At 37.2% G+C, this 20,023-nt stretch overlaps 1 protein-coding gene across 1 annotated transcript in view; it reads right to left on the minus strand.

The window, feature by feature from the left end:
* The window catches only part of KLF12 (Kruppel like factor 12), a 1,146,238-nt gene that overhangs the window by 950,976 nt on the left and 175,239 nt on the right, over positions 1-20,023 (minus strand). The window lies entirely within an intron of this gene.

Genomic DNA, 20,023 nt, shown 5'->3' on the forward strand with positions numbered 1-20,023 from the left:
TTCATACCTTAACATCTCTTCTAACACTAGGAAATGGAGAGTGACAGAAATTAGACTAGGTTTTGTACTGCCAGACTTGAGTGGGACTGTTGGTGTTTACTGTTGATGGAATAAACCAGATTTGAGAGTAGTCTCCTGTTGAGGCTGTCTTGAGGAGAGATCAATCCCATGCATGTGGGAGGTGGGATTTCAGTTGCATAGATTTTCCTACTGTAAATTGTTGTGGAAAAGTTTCAATAATGAGGTGGGCCTGAATTGAGGAAAGAAAGTCTTCTTTACTTCCTTCTCCAGGTTCAGGTATTAAGTGATTCTGGAAACTAAGGCAACATATTGCTTTGGCAGGTTTTTGGTGGTGAGCTACCTTCTGCCACATGGAAGTACTTCAAGAGCTGGTCAAGAGCTAACCTTGATCAATGTTTGCTTTCTGGTTGCTTATGGTCTATTTCTGAAAGGATTTAAGAAGACATATATGAGTGACTATAACACAAAGCATGGTAATTTAGAATCACAATATAATGGAGACTATACAAAGCTTGAAGGAAAATTGATGTTACTTATTTCCTGAGGGAAACCACTTTCTTCCCAGACTTTGAATCTTTCTAAGGGTTTTGAGCAAATAAAAGAGATTGGGAAGAGCAAATGTATGGCATATGCTCCGTGAATGGTTTCTTTTTAACCTAGTCTAAACTCAAATTGAAATTTTTTCCTGTAGGTCTTTGTGCAAGAGAACCTGTAAATCAAAGTGGATGTTATTTTCAAGTATGGTTTTGTAAAATACAAAAAAACATTAGAGCAAATAACTTTTCTGTTGTTCCTCTTTTTTTTTTTGATGTAACTTCATAAAAAGATACAAAACTGTGATGTAAGGATCTCAAAGTATATACCTCAGAGCAATTATGATCTCAGAATAATTAAATAGCTTGTTAGATAATCTCTCTTGAATATGAGCTATTTTACATATACTCTGGTAGGTGTCCTATCTATCTATCTATCTATCTATCTATCTATCTATCTTAGTATACTTGGAATAAGAAAGGAAAAACTGTCATCAATTGTGAATATTTGGAGAATGGATTTATTTGCTCAGAATGGCTCTTACCATTCAACATGGACCTTACCCACCAGAATTACATATATAGGGAACCCATGTTTGTCTCAGAAAAAATAAGTCTTTGGATTTGTCCTGGAAAATTGTATAATTGTTATCTGAACCTCAATATTCTGTTATGAATGTAACTGAAAAAAAAATGTCACTCTCATGATAATGGTGATTGTTTCAGCTATTAAAAACAAGCAAATACACGTGCAATACCAGAACCCAAAACCAAAATCTTCAGTTTGGCTGTCTTGGCACATTTAATTCCAAAGGAGTATGAGTTGTCTTCTTTCTGGTTCTGCCACTATGAACAAATTTCAAAAATACTGCACATCTTGGAAAAGATCCACCTGTGATCATTAAGAGTTGGAAGTTTGACTATTTAGGGCTCACCTTTTTTTTTTACTGAGGCATAGTAGATTTATATTATATTATAGGTATAGGAAGTAAAAATCCAATATTTGTATATATTGCAAAATGTTCACCACAATAAATCTAGTTAACATCTGTCATCATATGTAGTTAAATTTTTTTTTTTTTGTGATGAGGACCTTCAAGAGTACTCACAGCAACTTTCAAATATGCAATACAGTACAGCATGGTGACTATAGCTAATAGGGAAGGAAAACAGAGAGGGAGATAAAAACAGGGAAGCAAACCATAAGAGACTCTTAAATAGAGAACAAACTGAAGGTTGATGGAGGGGAGGTAGGTGGGAGGATGGGGCTACATGGGTGATGGGTATTAAGGAGGACACTTGCTGTGATGAGCACTGGGTGTTATATGTAAGTGATGAATCACTAAATTCTATTCCTGAAACCATTATTATACTATGTGTTAACTGACTTGGATATAAATTGTAAGAAAGGTATTTTTCTTTTATTTGTTAAATAAAAAAATAATAATACCGCATTGCATATTTGATATACACATATCAAATCAGTATGAATAGCAGCACAATAAAGCTATCAATACAACCACAAAGCACATCAAACTCCAGTCAATTTACTCTATCTAGGTCCTTTTCAAAAATGTATCCTGGCTGTCCCCAAAGAAGCCCTTTCTTTTTCTGATTCCTGGTCTTTAAAGAAATAAAAGCCTGTCTAATTGGCTCTTGAGCTCATCTCCCTTCTTGAACAGAACTGTTCTTCTGAGCAGTTCTGTGGACCAATGCACTGTCCTTTTTGGTTCAAGTCCCTCAAACAATTCATACTTCACTAGCCTGTTTCAATTTTTCAGTCTGATGCCCTCCAGCTCCTGCCTTTCTTAACTCAATCTTGTATATTCCTTAAGCTCTTAATAAAAACCCTCCTCATCCTTACACACACACACACACACACACACACACACACACACACACGTGCGCGTGCACACCCACTCACACACTCCCTACTGCTCTGGTGAGTCACCTTTGTCCGACAATACATTAGGATATGCACGTATATATACTTACATGATATATGAGAGGTAAATCATGATGCATGCAGTTCACATGTAAGTGTTCCTACCTGGTATTATGCATTTATTAATCTGGGAAGAATGTTTAAGACAGGTTTTAGACATGTAGGACTAGACTAGAAGGGGAAATAGTTTCTGCTACAAAAGACAAGAAGGGGAACCAGAATGGAAATGATTTAAAATACAGGATTCCATTTTCCATGAGCTTTAGAGATAAAAACTATTACATCTCTTTATTTTAGTGAGAAAAAATGACACATTTCACCATTAAAAAAAAAAGGCAAAAGGAAAACAGGTTTTAAAGGCATAAAGATTGCAGAAACTATCACCTGAATAACACCTGAGGTGTTTTTGGTTTTGTTTAGAAAGCAATAAAGCTGAAAGATAACTGCAGGTTATGATAGAATCAGCTGATAAAACTCACCTTAGAAGAAGTATCTGTGATTTAGGAAAAGGTTTGTATTATAATGATTTCTTTTTATAATCTGACTTGCCCACTCCCCCTCAGAGCACATTCCTTCTCTCCTGCAATCATCAGTGGTTCCATCAAAGTCTTCCTGGTATAAATATGAACTCATCTTCAAAGAAGCATGTAAGTACTAAATTCAAATCTATGTTGCTTTTCTAGGCAGGTAATAGATTATAACTATCTGCTTAATTCCCTGTCACTGTTTCCCTGTGACCTTCAGAACCGAGATCACTAAAATCCTGGAGGTTCAACCTTGATCAATTTCTCAAACTAGACTGGTCTCCTAGGACTTGGGGACTTGTAAGGAGCCCATAACTAACAGTACTCTGTCTCAGCTTCTGTTCATGATTGCTGCATATACGTGACCATATAGTCTAATAAAGAAACTGATTCACAGTCTATTTCCCTATCCCTCCCATTTCACTAAACCCTCCTCAACTTCCCCTCTTCCCCATAGCACCCCAAAATTTGGCTTCTTTCCATGAGTTCCAGCTTCTAGGTAGGCCTGCTACCTGCTCTCTGAAAGTTCTGATGTCATGAGATATGTCCTGCCAGATCCCAACCATTGTCTACTGTTGAATCCCAACCTTTCTTCACTGCTAACTTCTCCCATACTCTGCAAGTTTCTCCCTATCACTTGTTCTGCCTCCCACATTCAGACTGGTATCTAGACTGTACCTTTCCATACAGGCCTTCTATGTAACCGAGCAACAGAAGCACTCCCCTGTAATCATCCAGGCCGACTTCTGCATGGTCTCCAAAGAGTTGTTGCATAGGCCTTCTTATGATCAGATACATCACATATTTGGAAGGACTCTTAGGAATCATGTACCCCAATTCCCAAAGTAATGCAGATAGTCTAAGATCATATACCTTGTTTATAGTTTTTATACAAAAAACACTCAAGGAACATATATGTGTTGCTAGATATTTCTAATCTTACATATTTCTTAAGACTAATAGCTCTCACTCTAGATTGTAGTATTACAATTAAAAAATACACAGGTTATGTTATCCAGTATTGAGAGCTGCAGAGTAACTAGACCAATACATATTTATTTCCTCTAGGCTATGGAAATCTAAAAGACATAAAACAAATTCTTAAATAAGTTGGGAACAAAAAGTGTTAAGCACTCGAGAACAATATGTGCTAAATATTAGGATTCACACCAGAACCATAGGACTTGTCTGGGACTCAAGTTGGGTTTTGAAGGATGTAAATGGCTCCTTTTAAACAGATAGGAGAAGTGAGTGAAGTAAACCAAGAGAAAAAATCAGAGTGGAATCTTTCAGGGTGAACTGAACCCAGCACAGGACCAAACTGATTAGAATGGGACTTTCTGCTGGACGAAAAGAAGATGTCAGTGATACTTGTCAGAATCTGTGTATCAATGCTTCTACTACCAGAGTGGATTTAGGGGGAAGGGTCTGGGTCATAACGAAGAATAAGAACTCATGAGACTTAGGAATCTTTTATGACTTCCATCTCAACTGTGATATGGAACTAAGTTCAACCTCTAGACTTCATTTTTTTGATTCCTATTTTCATTTCTAAAGTAGACATAAGAAAACAACTGTAGCCTACACCATGTGTTTATACTGAAAAAGATACGTAAAATGTAGAAAAATGACTTTTAAGTTTTTGAGTATAGTTGACACATGCTATGTTACTTTGCCACATGTTACACCATGCTCACTGCAAAGGCAGCTATCATCTTCTCTTAAAGGACTGTCATATAACATTGTAATGTGAATTGTTGGTGCCTCTATTTTGTAGACTTGACTACACTGCAACATCTCCAAATACCCAGCTCAGTTTTGTTCAGGGAAATCATTACTGGGTGCCTACTATGTGCCATCCTGTTTAGGAATGCTCACATATGTATCTCATCAGTTCTATCAAGATCTTGAGTTAATTCTGTTGTCCTCAGGGCAGTCTCCAACAAGCCTAGGATAGTTCTTGGGCCCCTGATTGCCCACAGTGCCACAGACAACTGTAAGCTCATTACCTAGTAAGCCCTGAGTCTGTGCCTTAGATTTTAACAGAACTCAAGTGCCCTAGAGAAAACTGAAATCCAGTCTTGAATCCCAGGCTTCATTCGTCAGACCATGACTCTTGTCCCTCCCTTGCCAACTCCAAGAAGCAGGACACTATCTTCTATGACCCAGATTCGGAGATTCGGACTAGTGTTCTAAAAACTACTACCTGGAGACTTAAAGACCTTTTTCTTATCATCATAAATTTACTAACTTGAATTAACCCCTGAGCAGCAAATCCTATTAGAGGTTAACTCTGTCAACTCAAGGAGGGCCCCTTTGGCTCCTCCCCTTCTCCCAGCCTAAAATACTTTGCAGCCATGCTCACCATATGAACAAGACACACCCATGTTGTACACACAGGTTATGACCCAGAACCAATCTCCATCCTATTGAAAATGGAAAGGGCTACTCACACCTTCAATTATTTCCCTAATGGAAAGCTCCCAAGAAAACCCTGTGTCTGTTACTCCTTAGCTCGCAGTAACTACATGCTTCTACACATTTCTTCTTGATTTGGCTGAGAAGCGTCCTGTTTCCAGTGCAGTACTATATCCCACTGAAACCAAACTCTTAAATGTGAATCCTCAGGACTCGCACAAAGTAGCATTCAAATAACCTCAGGTGCTTAAAGCCTCATGAGACAGTCTCAGCTCCAGAATGCATTCAGACACCCCATTAGTTATATATTAAAAATTCTAACACCTCTATCAATGACCGATTTCAGACACCAAGCCAAAAGATTCAGATTGGATTCCAGTACCCTAGCTTTTCAGTGAACAGTGCCTCAAATCAAATTACTTTGCCGTGACCTAAAGCAGAGGCTGGTGCTCAGCTTTTCTTTTCTGGAGCCACACTTCACGTTTGAAGATGTTCTGATTTCCTCTTTAGAGATGATTCTTGTTGTAGGCAATTCTGGTTCCTGAAGCAGGAGATTTGCTGTGTTGCCGGATAGGGTAAATCTTCTACAGAGCAGCTGGTAAAGTATGTGCTGATTGTGGGAAAGCAACACCCAAGCTGATTTTCAAAGCCTGACCTTGTGATTTCATCAACTCTTTGTGAAGATTTTCAATCATTAATGAGAAAAATGTGCAGTAAGAATTCTGATTATGGTCATATTTCCCTATCTCTGGGAATAGCTCCTTCATAGGCCCATGTAAAAAAAGCTTCAAAGGAAAGCATTGGAAATAGGTTTTTAGAAAACCTCACATATGAATTGGCATAGTTTCATGTGCCTAAACTTTTCCAAGTGTGAATTTCTGGCTTAGCTGATTTTCAATCTGGTTTATTTGATCTGAAGAAAAGGCAACGATTTACTCTACAAGAAAAGCAAATATGAACAGCTGCCTTGCTGGACTTTTTAACATGAACACAACTTTTTTTTTTAAAGGAAAATTTCAAAGTGTGACAAAATTATTAATTGATCATGATGTATTTCAGTTGTATCAACTTAAATTTCACTTCCACATTGCTAAATTTTTCCTAAAGATGCATTTGAATTTAAATACATAATTCATCTTCAATATAAGACTAAAACTATCTTGTAAGCTCCATATATTATGTTAGCCTTGGGCATTAACCTGAGGAAGGGCATTAGTGTGATTTAGATAGCTTAAGCTAAATCCAATTTTTTGATTTGTCTGTAAACACAGGATCATGACCGTTTTTTGAAGACTTGCTATGTTTTCATAGTTATGATTATACCACAATGAAATGACATACGATAACAGGACAGGGAAAAAATAAATCTCACATATGAAATTGATCTTGGTATTTATTATAGGTTTGAAACTGCACAATCCTCTTATCAACTTTAAATCCTATTTCCAGTTTGATTTGACTTCGTTACTAGATACCTAAAAGTGGGGTGTGATACCGTAGAAAGAATAAAGAGCTAGTAGCTCTGTTCTTCCCTTTACTCACTAGAACAGATGCCAATCTCTTTGGATCACAGAATTCCCCTTTGGAGAATGGACATGATGATTTCTGAGGATATGTTAGTGCACTATTTTATGATAGTCTCTGTAAATTATTACACTTTTAATGATAATACCACCTAGAGCCTTCACTACTAAGATTCAAATGTAAAATAGTGATTTATCATGATAATTAAAGTATAAATTACATGGACCATTGGTGTGTAGCAAAATGGGTGAAGTTTCTCAGCATCTTTGTCCTAGAGACCTTGTCTTGAGTTGATCATTGAGATATTGCTCTGGATATTTTGAAGGAGAACATAGTTTACCAAGAACCCAAATAATAAGGTCCCTGTATGAAAGAGTAAGATAATGACACATAAAAGACTACTCTAAACCTGATTATGGAGATATTAGAGTTCGGTTTTCTCAAAGCTTTCCACGGAAAAGCCCCAAGACATTTTAACAATTCTTCCCACAAATTTGAACTTTTTAAAAAATAGCCTCAGGCATCAAATCCCCAAAGTAGAGGAAAGTCCCAAATTTGTGTGATTCTACTGTATAAAAATTAAGCCTCAACAAAAGTTAGTTTTAGGTACCTCTTCCATCGTTCTTCCTGACAGCTATTTGCCAGTATAAGGGAATCTAGGTGGACAGATTTGATAAAATCTCTAATAATTATCAATATGCTTGTTCTTTAGAACAGCTACATGGAAAAGAGAAGATTTAGCTATACTGAAAATAAAAGCAATAAAGGAGAATAAAGAATAAATCCTACCAGAAGATTAGCTAACAATTGCTCTAGTAGATGGGGATGTCTTTCTAGAATTCAAAAGTCCAGGGGCTGACTTATATAAGTGTTTAGATAATGAGAGAAAGTGGAGAAAAGTGATTCCCTACCTTTACCTATATCCGACAATATTATGCAGATAAATCCCAGTTAAAATCTACAACCCGGTCTGCCATTCTGACTTTGTACAAGGTTTTCCTTGACCAACACAAGTACTTAGCCATGAGTGGGAACAGAGAAATGGAGATAACATTTGTTAAATGGTTTTTATCTGACACCATTGGACATTGGTAATCTCATTCATTCCTCACATTGAGCTTGTGAAGAAAGTATTATTAATGCCATTCACAGTTGAAAGACACATAACCATTAAGTAGCGAGATCAGGATTTTTCTGGCATAAAGGCCTGTTTTTTTTTCCTGCTATGCTTTGCCATTTCCTAAAGCAGTTGGATTAAACTAAGTTTAGGGTTTGGCAGGGGTAATGCAAATAACAGACAAAAGGTCCAAGAAATGTAGCAGATCCTGAAAAGGTGTGTCCAAGGACAGTTAGATGGATGAAAAACATACACCTTGCTTCAAAAACATACACATACATTTTTCTATAGAATTGTATGTTCCTTTTTCTCTCCAAAGGAAAAGATTTTGGAGTGTTTACCTAGCCCCTCACCCCAAACCAAAGGCGAACTACCTACAAAGATGGCAAGAGAAATAAACCATTGTCTATACCTAGGAATCAATGCATCATCCACCACAAGCTGGGAGGAATTACTGTGTTTTCTTGCAGTGGGACTTGATGCTTCAGTGGGTTTAAAGAGATTCCTCCTCTACTCCTATTAGGGGAATGAGAGCTGAAAAAAAGCCCCTCATCACCCTGGAACAGGAATCCTCTTTAAATGGGCTTCTATAACTTCATCATTAGCTGCACTAGTGGCTGTCATATTTACAACTTCACAGGAACTAGTTACATTGTGGACTATGTGGATTATGGCCCCTGGAGTCTGGCAGGGTGCAATCTGCAGAGCCCAAAGTGAAAGTGATGACTGGTAGGACTCAGGGCTGAGGCTGGTTCCTGTATTTGAGGATTAAGCCATTCGTCTAACAGGGAGCACCCTCACATGTTCCATGTACCAAGATGCAAATGGAAAACATTTATGCCATCAGGCAGATAAAAACTACCAGAAAGATACAGCTTCCAGTCACTGGTGGTGTCTTTACTTGTCCTTTGTCTTATATACTCTTGCCCCTCAAAAGGAGCTACTCAATCCTTGTCACTCTCCTAAGAATATATATGTCACCACAAGGTTGACTTTGTCTTCTTAACAGAGAAAATCGATGTGAGCAGTATGAACTTCCACAGCCCCCAGCTTCCCCATGTTCAGTCATCTGCAAAGGGCTTTAAACCTAAGGAAGCGCCTCATCATCTCAAAACTACACCCTGCACATGTGCTTTTAACCCAATCCCTTTCACCCATTCTCAGAACACATTCATCAAAGTTTCATTTCTCATGCAGGCCCTCAGCATTTCTCACATAAATATGGCATAGCCTCCAAACTGATCTCTCAACTGCCAGGGTTTTCCTCTTCCTATTTATTTCTCTCCCCTGTACTAGAATTATCTTTCTAAAAAAAATGTTTTCATCACATCAACTTGTCAGTGCCTAGCATTTCACACAAGATTCTTCACAATTTGTCAGCATTTTAGCCTTACCTCCCACCAAGTGTTGTCATCTACTAGACATTATGGCCGTGCCTTTGCACAGAGGCATAAAGCAAAATATCATCAGAAGGTTGCATACTTTGTGGCATTTTGAGAATAGACACAATGTACTATTTTTAATTTCCAGGGCTAATACTCAGTGCTAATCAACTTCAGACAGGTTATACACAACCAACAATATTTATCAACTACATTCTATGCCATTCTCCAAGCTTCTCTCCCTAACCTCGAATTTTCTTTCTCTTGCTGCCACTAGAGTCTTATTCTTGAGAATATTTTTGCTACCTCCTTATTCACAAACCTTCAACAGAGCTTCACTACGTGTAGAATAACTAAGCACATCTCCATCCTGGTATCCAAGGTAGCAATGATTTATCCTTCATTTTTTACTTCTATTAAAACATCCTTGTCTGATAGCATACATTATGAATTACACTTCAGTAGCTCCCTGAACATCCCAAAGCATTCATTCCTGTCTTTACATAAACTATCATATCTTAGATTGTCATATTCTTCCATATCCACATATTATAGTCCTAATCATTCTTTAAGGCCCAGTTCAAATCCTACTTCATTTAAGAAGTAGACTCAGATTTTCCCCACACAGAACTCAACTACCCAATTCTTGCTGTCATAGCTCTGCATCTGTACCTTTTTATTGCAATGAGCAATTTATGCCTTAAATAAGATTTACATATGTCTGTCTCCCCTACTACAATGTAAATTATTTGTTGGCATAACCCATATTTTATCTACATATTCCTCAAAACACCTAACACAGTTCTGTGAGCACAACAGTTTCTCAACAAGCATTTATTGGTTTCAATTACACAGTATTACACTTACTAATATCAAAGCAGGGTTGCTGATTAGAAGGAAAAAATAAAATATGTTTTATTACTTTAATTGTGGTTTCCCAAAGACCAAGGTTAATATAGCACCACCATGACAACAGCTTATCTTAATTTTGTAATACTTCTTAAATATCAAGTCATGAAAACTTGAACCTGTTTGAATGATCTGGGGGCACTTATTGGGGTTAGTATTAGTAACACTGGAAATACATTCCTTATTTACAATATGAACCTTAGCACTATTATTGGTTAGGTGTTAGGACCCATTACTCCCTCCCCTGCATTGGAAAATCATTCAACCATACAAATTTTACACAACACTTTGGAAAATACGGTGGTTTAACACATGTGGAAGTGAATTTTGAGAACTCATTCCTTTATTTACATATCCATTCATTGATCCAAAAAGGAGCACCATTGAGTATGAATGAAAATATTCTTGCATTACTCTATCCATAGCATCCCCTCAACTACAAATTTTTCTGTAGCTCACCTATCTTTAACTCCTACCCAAATGTGTTGTTAAAATGGGTGTTCCTTCTCCCATTATGATGGCTAATTTTATGTGTCAATTTGACTGGGCCATGATGTACACAGATGTTAAACATTATTTCTAGAAGCTCCTGAGAGAGTATTTCTGGAAGAAATTAGCATTTGAGATCAGACTGTTCTCCATAGTGTGGTGGATATCATTCAATCTGTTTAAGGCCCGAATAGAAAAAAAGGTGGAGGAATGGAGAATTCACTCTCTCTTCCTGACCTCTTGAGCTGGGACATCAGTCTTCTCTTGTCTTTGGGCTGGAATTTACACAATTGGCTTTCCTGGATCTTCAGCTCACAGTTAGCAGATCATGGGACTTCTCAACCTCCATAACCATGTGAGTCAATTCCTTATAATAAACCTCTTGATAGGTAGAGATAGATAATCTCCTATTGGTTCTGTTTCTCTGGAGAGCCCCAATACACCTATCTGCCCCTATCTGTCCATCTAGGTCCTGAATTTCCTCAGGGGTCTCAATCAATTATTTCCCAACCCTCTGCATCTCTGAATTCTTTCTTTCTTCTGACTCTTTAGCTTAGAGGGTTGTGGTTGGTAGAATTCTAAGGTCATTCCCAAGATTCCCATCATCTGGTGTATATGTCTTGTACAATCCCTTCCCCTTTAGTATGTGGAAGGACCAGTAACTTTGATCCTAATGACGGGATAGTCATTCCTGTGATTTTATTAGGGTAAGACTTTAATGTGTCACAGCAGATTAGAAATGGATTCTTAGACCTTACGAACCATGCTAATAATAGACCATATGACTAGAACCTGAGGGTGGCCCCTAGAAGTTGAGACTGATTCCCTGCTGACACCAGCAAGAAAATAAGGAACTCAGCCCTACAACTCAATGGAACTTACTTCTGCCAATAACCTGAATGTACTTAGAAAAGGACCCTAAGCTTCAAATGAGAAAACATTCTAGCTGACACCTTCCTTTCAGCCTGGTGAGATCCTGAGCAGAGGATGCAACCACACTGTTCTCAGACTTTTGACAGAAACAGTGAAGTGATAAATGCATGTTGTTTTAAGAAGATAAGTTTAAGGTAATCTGTTATACAGCATAGAAAACTAATACAAGAGTTCATGGAATAAACATTTGATGGGTTAGTTAGGGATCTACAGTGAGACAGGTGCTAAGTTGGGCATGGTGCACAAATAATCTCATTTCACCTTCACAATCCTCTGAAGTAGGTTTTGCCATTTCCATTTTATGGAGTAAATATGTATTTCTCATTATATAAATGAGGAAATTGGAGACAGAGAGGCTAAGTGATGCAAAAATGACACACAGCTAGGAAGAGATTAGTCTAAATATAGGACATATCCTGCAATGGCAAGTCCAGTGTAACTTTTACTATACCATATGCACTTGAGAATGCACCCCATCAGTAATGTAAAGTAGCATGAAATGAATTAGTCAGTCATCCTAAAGGGAAATAAAGTAGAAAAAGAATGAGGTACCGCTTCTGGCTGGGATGTCCAAGAAATCTGGTGGAAAAGATGAGTTTTCAAGTGACCCAACGGTGTGTGGAACTTTTTAAGGGGAAAGATAAGCTGAGTAAAGCAGTCTAGGCAGAGGAAATGGTGAGTGCAAAGCTCTAGGAGTCTAGTTCACAATGCAAACATGTTTAGAAAATTCTTAGTGGCAAGCATTGGGAAATGGGCAAGAAAAGTTAGATGTAGGCAAGTTCATGGAATTATCAGAAAAGTAATATGGTCTTTGAAATCCTTTGAAGAGTGTGTAAGATGAAAATGGCATTTTTAGATACTATACATTAATATAATGAGGTGAGAAAGAACATATTAATCTTAGTGCTGATGGCATAAGTTTACTTGGTAAGAATGGAAACATATGCTTTGGAAAAAAAATATTTGGTTAAATAATTAGTGAAGCATGTAAGTCCTAAGTGGCTAGTATCAGCTGATACCAAGAATTCACAGAAGAAAGAAAAGCTCCTTTGCATAAGGTAAGGATATAAGTTTTTGTTTGTTTCAAGAAAGAAAAAGGACAAAAGAGAAACATAAAAAAGAATGAAGGGGACCTAGAGATGAGCATAATGGATTATGGTACTACTAGTTCAAGTATTTGAAATTAACTCCCATGCTTAACCCCCTATAGTCTCCAAAGGCCATGGATGATAGGAATACAAAAAGGGATATATTTGCAGATTGAGATGTGAATAGGTTTTTCAATGACAAGAATAGTTTGATTGTGAAATCTACAGATGCACAGTATAGAGCATCTAAAACTTCAGCCCAGTACACACGCAGTGTGTGGCTAGAATTGGATAGGAATTCTGTCTGGGATGGAGAGTCTCTATGCCCAGAACTGTTAGGTATGAAAAGCAAGAGGTTGGGACAAAAGTTGGGGCAATTAAAAAACTGTTTTAAGAAACAGCTGTACAATCAGGCTCTTTTTTTGAGCTATAATTGTTACATGAGGTCCCTCTCCCTCCAAAAATAAATCCTTAGGAAAATTCTTGAGACAACTAAACCATTTGCTGCAGTATGGGTAGAGTTAAGAGTTCACCCATCAAATTAAAATGAAGCCTGCAGTTGGACTGTCCCATCCATTCATCCTTTTCATTCAGAAAAGTGGCTTATTGGAGCAGGAAACCCACACATACCAGCTACATAATTAATCAACGCAGTCTTTCATTTGTTATTACAGATGGAAAAAACAAAACTCACCAGACATTTGAGAAAAATAAATAGCACCAAAGAGAGGGACCAAAATGAACAATTTACTCCAGAAATAATTAACAGATCAGAGCTTTCCACAAATACTTATTAATGAATTCAGTGAGATCCAAGAATATATTACATCTCTAAAATATAATATAATAGGCTATTGCAAAAAAAAAAAAAAAAAGGAAAAGAAAACTAATAGGAAATGACAGTCAGTGTTCTTACAAATTGAAAAGAAACACTGGACTTCTGTTCCTGCTTAGGATATAGAAATCAGCAAGAGTATGTTCTCATGCTACCACGAGCAAGCCAGGTAATCTAAAAATTTCTATTTTTTTCTAATCCCTTAGGTAGCTGCGATTACAAGGTAACTTGCAAACAGAAATCCAAAGTGTAAGAAGTCCCTTGGAGGACAGAGGGAACACACAACTCTTTCCCTTTGCCTAGAACAAAGAGAATAAGAGTTGGCCACCATAGAAGCAGGTAAGAAAAAAGGTGAAATGTTAACAAATCCTTTGAGACTGAATGTGAGTGAATACGACAGTTCAGAATTCCCAGAGTTCCAGACACAAGAAGAGTCTGTGTCCTTGGCAGAAGCTTTCCCACAGTTCTCCACTGAGTTCTGGAAGGAATAATGGAGCCTGGCTGGAAGAACTGAGAGGGACAAGTTTACTTGTGTGGGAATTTAGGGCTTGCCTACATATGAGGTTGGAACAGGAAAATCTAGAGAAAATCCTATCTTGTACTCCACACTTTGCAAAAGAACAAGGTAGTGGTCACCTGCCACTGAAGGACTATCAGGAAACCTATTCACTCACTCTACCCTATACTGATATCACCAGAAGAAGCCTCCTAACCCTGGGGGCGGGGGGGGGGGGCAGGAAATCCACTCCTACTCACCCTGCACAGATACAAGATAGAGGTTTTCACTGCTAGGCTGGGGCAGGAGTGCTGACAGAGCCTTATCTCTGAGGGTCAGACTCCTAAGACCTGCCAAAAACTGAGGCAGGAGCAGGGAAGTGAGAACTCCCTAGTACCAGGCACCACAAGTCTGCCTCCGGAGGGAGAAAGAATGCAGACAGACACCCTCTTTGCAGTACAGAATGGGCCCTCTGAAAGCTGCCAGTAGAGTGGAAATACTGAGAGAAACTTCTGGAAATTCAAGTCTCACACTAAAAATAAAGTAGCAGCAGAAGGAATTAAAAACCTGTGGTGCCTCTGGGCTTTTCAAAATGGGGGGAGTAAAAATACAATAGAAAAAATATGAGAGAAAGTTAACAGATACAGAGAATCATTGCACAAGTTTCAATCTCCATAAAATCAGAGTTCTTAAAAAAGAGAACAAAGACATGATTAGAGAAGTAATAGATGATGATTTTCCAGTGCAGAAGCAAATCAGGACTCTATAGATGACATTACCAGTGCCTATGGGAATAAGTGAAAAAAGAACCCAACCTAGACAGATCTTGGTAAAACATCGGAATACGAGGGACAAAAGGAAGAACCTTAAACATCCAGAGAAAAAATAAGGTCACCTGCAAAAGTATAAGAATCAGATGGGTTTTAGAATTTAAATCAGCAATACTGAATGTCAGAGGACAGTGAGACAATGTGTTCAGGGTTTTAAAAATTGTTTTGAACTAATTCTATGCCAACCAAATTAACCAAGTGTGAGTTCAAAGAAAACCAACATGATGGTCTCAAATATGGTGGACATTCTTCCTATAACTTGCCAAGTTTTCACTATAAATGGGTATCGTATATACTAGTAGTTGTTGCCAACATTAAGAATCACACAGTGGCCCCTTATCTGCCTTCTGGGAGGTTTTACTTTGTCAATTATTCCTCATGGCCCCTTCTGGGGTTCTGGAGTGGTTGTTGGGTCTATGCCTCTCACAGGACCCTCAGAGTTTGCAGCCCACTTCTTCCCTATGCAAGTTTGGGGATATGAGGGTTGCTTTAGACCAGGGTTTCTCAATTGGTAAAGTAGAGTAACATTTTTGGGTTGCATAATTCTTTGTTGTGGGGAGATTTCCCATGTATTTTAGGATATTTGGCAGTAATTCTGCCTTCTCTATACTAGTAGTGACAATCCCTCAGTAGTGACAATCAAAACTGTATTCAGACATTTCCAAATGTTCCCTGGGAGGCAAAATTGTCCCTTTTTGAGAATCACTGTCTTAGGAGGTTAATAGCTTTTCCCATGGGATTTGCAGTCTCTTTGGCAATAAATTTCTTTCAAAAATATGTAAACTATTGATCTATTTGTTATCAGTCATTTTCAGACACTAGTAACCATGCAATAAACTTAAAGTTTATTCCTAGACATAATTTTCATGCTTGATTTCTTGACTACCCTGGGGCCATTAAGCTGGAGTGGGAAGGCAACACCTGAATCCTAATAAGCAACAGTGGATCGAAGACCCTTTTAATCTTATGTCCTGCAATTTGTATTCTAGAAAACAGTTGGCTTTTCCATTCTTTTGTGGCGTCCAACTTCTGGATTCTATTTTCTTTCATTTCTGTTTGCAAACTAGCCAATTCTTATCTAAACTCATCTCATTCTTGTAATACCTTAGCCAATAGCAGCCAACACAGATGTTCATTCTGACTCTTACCAACCACTTCCTGAAAGTTTCAGGCTCAGTTGGCATATGGTCTCTTTCAAAGTGGTCATAAATAACAGTTTACCATAATTGCTCCCACTGTATAACAGGTCTTTATAGGGTTCCAGCTTTCAGTTTGATTTTGTGCAATCTGCCATCCAACTACTAAGTCACATATTTTAGGATTTGCATTTCTGCACCATCTCACATCAAGGTACCAGTTTCTTCATTAGTCAGTGTAGATTAAACGCTCTAATAAACAGTCCCCAAATCCCTGTGGCTTAGCATAATACACCTTTACTTCTTCCTCATATTATATTCCAGTTTGATTCAGTGTGTATGGGATATGTGTTCTACTCTGTCACTCAGGCATGCAGGATTCTTCCATCTTGTTGGTTTTTTTTTTTTTTCTCTCCCAGGTCTTCAGAATATTCTGGTCTTCTCAATTTAGTTGGTGACTAAGAGAGAGAGGGTTGCATATAGGAAAATGTTTGTGCACCAATTCCCCAAGCGGGCATATTACTTCTGTCCCTGTCCTATTAGACACAACTCTAACAGATGTCTTTCTTACTGCAAGGAGCCTGGAAATGTAATAGCTACACACAAAGAAAAGGAGAACATGTTTACATGAATACTGGAAGCACTAGCCATTTCTGTCACTAAGTCTAAAGAAAAATAGAAATTCAGAGGGCTCTAAAACAAATAGATTTTAAAAGATTTTAGTGGATTTAAACTCAACAAATTATTTGAGAAGCTGGAAATCTTACTAATATATGTTACATAGCTTTATATTCGAAAAGTATATATTTATTTAATATAGTAATATATTAGAAAGTATATATTTATTTCCTGTCTTGGTATATAGATATAGATGTAGATACAGATATAGATATAGCTATAGATTTAGATATAGAAGTATATACATATATATATACACATATATATGGTATTTAGATATAGAAGTGTATGTGTATATATATATACATATACATATATATATATACATATATATATATACACATACACTTCTCCTATATCTAAAGCCACTAGATTTTAAAGTGTATATATATATATATATACACACTTATATGTATATGTATATAAGTATACATACACTTATATATACATATATATAGTATACATATAAGTGTATAGAGGCATATATATATATGGCACCATATATATATATACATATGAGTGTATAGAGGCACCTGGGTGTGTGTGTATATATATATATACATATATATATACACACACACATACACACACACACACACACACACACACACACACTTCTCCTATATCTAAATACCAGGATATTCATCACTCTGAACACCTCTGTATCTTTTATTCACTTTGGTTTTCTGAATTCATAAACAGAATATTCTTTTACATTGTCAAAATAGTAAAATCTTTATATTCTACTTTATAACTATAATTAAATCTTCTGTATTTTTTTCTACAGAGTACAAATATTTTTTTAAAAATTTTGTAATGCTTATTTATTTTGAGGGAGAGAGAGAGACAGAGTGTGAGTGGGGGAGGGGCAGAGAGAGAGGGAGACACAGAATCCAAAGCAGGCTCCAGGCTCTGAGCTGTCAGCACAGAGCCCAATGCAGGGCTCAAACTCATGAACCGTGAGATCATGACCTGAGCCACAGTTGGATGTTTAACTGACTGAGCCACCCAGGCACCGCTAGAGTACAAACATTTTAAAGCAAATGATTTCATATACTATATCATTATGTAAGCATTATTCACAGTGGGTGGTGAGATTAGGATGTGTTGAGGACAGTATGTTCCTATATCTCTAAACTCGGGCCACACAAAAGACAGTTTTCAAATATCAAGGGCAAAGAGGTTTTCTTTTTGTTCATCCCATCAACTTCTTGAAATCACGTAGACAATAACTTGTTTTATTTTTAGAATAAAATCAATTTGTACAGTTATTTTTTTCTATCCTCAAGCTCCCAGTTTTATTGTTATGCTATTTTTTCCTAGCCTATTTTGTTCCTGTTATTTTTCTGTTGTTTTATTCTTATTTTTTTGTATATATATTCTCCTAAGAAGAGAAAGAAATATATATTTACATATTAATACCAGGAGGCGGGAGCCTGCTTCGGATTCTATGTCTCCCTCTCTCTCTGCTCCTCCCCAGCTAATGCTCTGTCTCTCTCTCTTGAAAATAAACATTACAAAAATTTTTAAAAATATTTGTATTCTATAGAAAAAAATACAGAAGATCTAATTATAGTTATAAAGTAGAATCTAAAAATTTTACTATTTTGACAATGTAAAAGAATATTCTATATATGAATTCAGAAAACCAAAGTGAACAAAGATACAGAGGTGTTCAGAGTGATGAATATCCTGCTATTTAGATATAGGAGAAATTACTACAGTTAAAACTAAAAGAGAAGAACAGGGCCAATGGCACTTGCTCCAAACATTGTCCCTCCTAATTGTTGTTATACTACTGTGAATATTATGATGTCTGGAAAAGTTTCCCAAAGATGTTTCTCTATAGTGTTTTGTTTATTGATAATTATCTGCTATTACTTGAATTTAGAAAACCCAGGACTATTGTGAAAAGTAGGCAATTTTTCCACCAATTACTGCTTTGTGTGAAAATGGGGCTAGTTACTGGGAGATAGTAATAGCATTAGATTAGAACTACCTTTGTGAAAGCCTCACTCTGTAGGGCTCCTTCTATAGTTCAGATAATGTATCCTAGTTATTAGGGGTCTGAGGCTTATCAAAAGAGATGGAATTAATCATGCTGGGTTGTTTGATATGTTTTGGAGAATGGACATGACTCCACTAAAATGAAAAAGGCAAAATAATTTTCTGAGAGCTTTTGAATGCTAAGGTTACCCTCCTATTCCCCCTATCGTCCATCTCCAGATTAAAGCTTGGAGCAATCACCAGATTTTAAAGGGGGTGGGGGAGATGGGTGGAGGCAGTCTGCACCTGGAAACCATTTTCTTGATTTGTGCTGGCTGGAGTCCTGGAGATATAACAGCAAGTATGCCTCTCTGGGATTTCTTTGAAATCTAGGCAGGATGATTTGTCTGAAGGGAGAAATTGGGGAATAAGGGGTGGGGAAAAATTCATTCCTGGTTGCCACATTGTTGTTCTGCAGTGGAGGAACTGGCCTGAGTTGGGTTTGAGTTGAAAGGAAATCAACAAGGCAGCCTCAAGTATGCAGGAATTTGCTGCCCTGAACTTGCCAATTTTTCAAACATAACTGGCTATTGTATCCACTGTAGGGGGTTGCCAACATCAAGGCTTACGTGTTCTATGTTGAAGATCTTTCCAATAGCTGCACAAATTACAATGTGTTTTCATCTGCTTTAGCACAAAGAACGACAAATGATTAGTTCTTTGCTTACATTACCTGAAAATGCACAATAATAAATTTGCTTGTGAAATTCCCTTTGTTGTGTCATTAGGCATTCCTATATTTGATAGTTTTTTTTCTATTTGTACAAACTAGTAAGCTGCAAAATGTGAAATGTACTTTGCCCAAGAAGGACAGAAATGCAACAGAATAAAAAATGATATTCTTATTTTATATGAATGTTTTTCATACAATTTTACATAATATTAATGTTGAGTTTATACTCCTATGTTCTGATACCCATGCAGTGCAAAGCTGTACAGGGCACCAACTATAATAATAAAAATAATGTTTTGAAATGCCTACTGTGTGCTAGGAACTTTATACACATTCTTTCTTTTTTTAGAAAAGTTTATTTTGAGAGAGTGAGAGAGAGAGAGAGTGGGGGAGGGGCAGAGAGAGACAGAGAGAGAGAATCCCAAGCAGGCTCCACACTGTCAGTG

This window comes from Panthera tigris, chromosome A1, assembly GCF_018350195.1.
Source record: "Panthera tigris isolate Pti1 chromosome A1, P.tigris_Pti1_mat1.1, whole genome shotgun sequence".
NCBI lineage: Eukaryota > Metazoa > Chordata > Mammalia > Carnivora > Felidae > Panthera > Panthera tigris.